Source organism: Epinephelus moara, chromosome 17 (assembly GCF_006386435.1).
Source record: "Epinephelus moara isolate mb chromosome 17, YSFRI_EMoa_1.0, whole genome shotgun sequence".
Taxonomy (NCBI): domain Eukaryota; kingdom Metazoa; phylum Chordata; class Actinopteri; order Perciformes; family Serranidae; genus Epinephelus; species Epinephelus moara.
In genome coordinates, this window is record NC_065522.1 from 32,392,380 (window position 1) to 32,397,337 (window position 4,958).

The window sequence follows — 4,958 nt, forward strand, 5'->3', positions numbered from 1 at the left end:
TTTACACTCGGCTTTTTGTAGGTGTTTTTAACGTTTTTGTAAGTCAATAAAGTGTTCAAAGCGTACCATGGAGGACCTCGTGTTTGCACACCAACATGAGTTAAAAATGGCTTCGGATTCCCTCAACTGGCATTTTTGTAGTTGGATTGCCGATACACTCAGCTTGAGCTTATACTTTGTAGACATTGTGATTTCCCAAAACTAAATAATAGTCCAGCAACTTTTCCGGAGGAAACCCTGTGACATTGACACGTTAAATAATTTTCATACATACTGCCTTGGTTTGATTCTAACCCATACAATATGGTTGTCGAATATTGAATCTGCTCGTGAAATTCATAAATTATGCACAGCTAAGATTAACTGATATGATATGGAGTACCTATTGACATCAGTGTGTAATAAGCCTGGAGGCCATAGCTAACAAGCTGCAGTCAACAAAGACCCTTGTAAACTTGTATACGTTTCATAGATATATTTACACTACTATTAATTCAGCTTTCAGCATGATCTTGATCATGATAGAAATTAAATTGCATCATGCCATCTTGCTGTTCTGCATTAAATTGTTAAGCAAAAAAATATCCATTGATCAAAGGAATTGTTGGACTGTATGTTTATCTATATTATCTATATATATTTAATATCAATAAATCATTGCATACATAAGTAATCATCTTAAATATTTAGGCTAATATAATTTAGATCTGCCCTGTAAAAGTGTGTGTATAGCGCACTGAATGAGTGTTTGGTGTGAAGAGGACCTTACAAGTGAGCGCATTGTGTTTTCTTATGACAAGCGGTAATAACATCTTCGCACCAAACACTCATTCAGTGCGCTATACACACACTTTTACAGGGCAGATCTAAATTATATTAGCCTAAATATTTAAGATGATTACTTATGTATGCAATGATTTATTGATATTAAATATATATAGATAATATAGATAAACATACAGTCCAACAATTCCTTTGATCAATGGATATTTTTTTGCTTAACAATTTAATGCAGAACAGCAAGATGGCATGATGCAATTTAATTTCTATCATGATCAAGATCATGCTGAAAGCTGAATTAATAGTAGTGTAAATATATCTATGAAACGTATACAAGTTTACAAGGGTCTTTGTTGACTGCAGCTTGTTAGCTATGGCCTCCAGGCTTATTACACACTGATGTCAATAGGTACTCCATATCATATCAGTTAATCTTAGCTGTGCATAATTTATTAATTTCACGAGCAGATTCAATATTTGACAACCATATTGTATGGGTTAGAATCAAACCAAGGCAGTATGTATGAAAATTATTTAACGTGTCAATGTCACAGGGTTTCCTCCGGAAAAGTTGCTGGACTATTATTTAGTTTTGGGAAATCACAATGTCTACAAAGTATAAGCTCAAGCTGAGTGTATCGGCAATCCAACTACAAAAATGCCAGTTGAGGGAATCCGAAGCCATTTTTAACTCATGTTGGTGTGCAAACACGAGGTCCTCCATGGTACGCTTTGAACACTTTATTGACTTACAAAAACGTTAAAAACACCTACAAAAAGCCGAGTGTAAAAAAGACTTAAAACGAGCTCGTGCAAAAGGACAAAAATACTACGATTATAACGAAAACCCATTCACTCGACACACACACAGACACGGTTGAAAAACTGTGTGGCCTCCCCTGATTCTCATTCCATAACACTGATCAACTGTGACTCCCCTATCTAACCTACATGTGACTGATCACCACCTACGCCCACAGCTGTGCAGGTAACCCGTAGCAACCCTAGTGCCTACTAACACTGAGAGACACGGCACCTGCTACCAGTTTAAATGACTGTCAAGTCAGCGGACGTATTAACTCCGTATCCTCAATGAACAGTCCATGAAAAAATTATTTTTTCCAGCAGATATCTTAGTTACAACATGATTGAGCTAGCAAAGCAGTTTTGTGTTGCTATGTGTGGTATTTATTCAGTTTTGGGAAATTCCGATGTTTAGAAAGCACAATCTCAGGGAGCGCCATGATCTGTGATGCATCCATATATCAAATGTGCACACCGCCCCCTACTGTATTAGATGGGTAGCACCATGGTCAGCTGAAGAAGAGCGGCTACTGACGTCACTCTCCTGCGCCGCTCAGATTGCCAAATCATTTTCGAATTATGGGCACTATTTTGCAGGGCAGACCACGAAAATGAAATAGCAATGTCTTCTTTGTTTTCTTTTTGATTATGGCATAAAATGTGCAGTCTTGAAGAAGAAAATGCAAATGCAATAGGTTGATTGATTATTCATTTTATTTATGAGTGAAATAATGCAGCCACATTCTTAAAATGAAAAAGCATTTCTGTAAATGCATTTTAATTTTCAAATTTTACATTTCGTATTGAATTTTGGAATCTATTTGCTGGGGCATATTTTGAAAATTAAATCTCAAATGACTTTTTCATTTTCATTTTAATTAAGTGAAAGAATGAGCAGTCTTGAAGAAGAAAATTAAAATACAAATAGGATGATTGATGATTAATTTTATTTATGAGTCAAATAATGCAGCCACATTCTTAAAATGAAAAAGCATTTCTGCAAATACATTTTAATTTAAATATTAGTCACGATTCGCTTCCATAGACAAACAGGTGACAGCAGCTGTCAATCAACATCATACTGAGCCTCTACACTCAGTGTGTGTGTGTGTGTCCTGTCATCACACACACCTCCTGCATCTGTTCTCACACACTCACACTGTGGGGACCTGAACCCAAACGGGAGACAAGTCCCCACAAGGTGAAAGAGGACACGTCAGGATTCAGACTTGGTTTCTGGTCGTCTCATTACTGAGGGTGAGGACATTTTGACCTGTCCTCAGGATGAAGGTCAGATTTAGGTTTAGCTGAAGAGTTTGAGGTCCGGTCTTCACAGCTGATACAGACGTCGACCCACCTGTGTGGTTGTTCTCCTGCCCTTCTTCTGACTGACACCTCCTCTCTGCTTCACCCCCAGATCGTCCACCTGATGGTCCTGACTCTGTATTTCAGCTCTCAGGCCCCTGGTGGCCCCTGATGGCCCCTGATGGCCCCTGAGCTCCATCTGACAGCGACAATGTTCAGAGGGTCGTTAGCAGGTGGTACAGATCCCTGACGGAGGTCACAGATCACAGACACACATCAGACCAGTCATCCCACTCCTGTAAGACTAGAAACTGGTCAAAGACCTGAGGACACTCACTGTACAGGTCAATAAGAGAATGACCTGAGGATGGCACAGAGAGGGACGCTCATAAACCAGTGATGTCATCTGATGTGACGGCACCATCACAGACCAGATGTGATCCCAGAGTCCTCCTGTGTTCAGTCTGCTTCAGTGTTTGAGCTCCACCTGCTGGTGTTCATCACCACCTACACTGATGTTTCCTCCATCGTTCACATTCACTTCCTCAACATCAGTGAGCTCAGCTGTCCACTCTACAGAGTCACAGGTCTCAGGTCATCTGTCACACTGTGTCTGTGAGTAGCAGTCCTGTTAGAGACAGGGGACCTGTCCAAGTGGACTCTGAGTCTCACCCTACTGCATGCTGGGATTGGCTGCACCTTTTAGGTACAGACACAAAGTGTCAAGTCCAGTCAGTAACTTCAGGGAAATGACAACTACAGTCTCACTAATACACACAGGTGGAAATATCCTTCATCACAATCAACAACGTTCATCTCTGCCTTTAGAAACTAACACAAGTGACCAGCTGCAGGAGAGAAACCACACGGCTGCTGCACCCACCTCCACAGAGGAAATGGAGGTTTTAACACCTCTGAGACAAACATTCAAAGTGTTTGATGATGTCACATGACCAAGAGCTACCATGGGACAAACATCTCTTCAACGGCTCGTCTGTAAGTTCATTCTGTTCTGTCTGAATTCACTCGTTACATCAACGTTTCATACGTTCAGAGAGTGAGTGAGTGTTCTTTGTCTTCAGGTCTGACCTGACTGCTGAGCTGCACAACAAACCAAGGTCAGTAAACTTCTTCTGTCACATCTCAAACTCACTGACTGTGTGTGACAAACACTGATAGAAGAGTCACTGGAGGTCACACAGGGAGGATTCAAAGGGACACTTTGCTGATGTTCAAACAGCTTTGTATTCTAACAGTATGGACTGTATGTGTAAATGAACCGAGGTAAACTTCCCTCCATCTAATCAGCGCTCACATCTCAGGGCTGAGGCTCAAACTACAAATTGTACTTCTGCATTTTGGTTTGTCTGCCGACACCACGGACACAAAGAGTATGGGAGCAGACTGAGAGAGAGCCGCCTCTCTGTCTCTCACACTGAGATCAGACAGTAAAACTAAGCAGCGCTGATCAAGTATAAACTGAGGCGTCATGTCTCTCCTCACATGTTCTCAGAAACATGTTTGAACTTCCTGTTTGACTCTAATATGAGATTGTTTGTTGCCAGCCGGCCACCATGTTGCTTCCTGTGGAAAAAACAGACGAGCTTGTGTTACCTCACCCACCAGCAGGGACTTTTATTGGTCCGGTGCAGTGCATTCTGGTCGTTGTAGGTTTTCTATCTGTTGGGCAACAGCAAATGCCACAGCCTTTATTCTGCTTTCTCTGGTCATGTAGCACCAATATGAAAAGTGTTTGTGTCTCTGCAGAGACAGCTCAGTTTGATGAGAGGGCCATCTTTCCAGCAGTGACACACTTGTTTCAGACCAGTGTTCATTGTGACATCTATTTTAGATTTAGTCTGAGTCTTGAGACAAGAATGTTTATTAGTTTTCTTCATGTGCAACATGTTAGTCTGGAGGTTTAAACTGGTGTCTTCTCACAGAGTTGGTGATTCAAACTAAACTTTCATCTCTGTCAGAGAAAACTGATCTGAGTTCAGCCTGTTTACTTACAGCACAGCTACACTCACAGATAACTGAGCCTCCTACCTGCCTGTCAAACACCATCA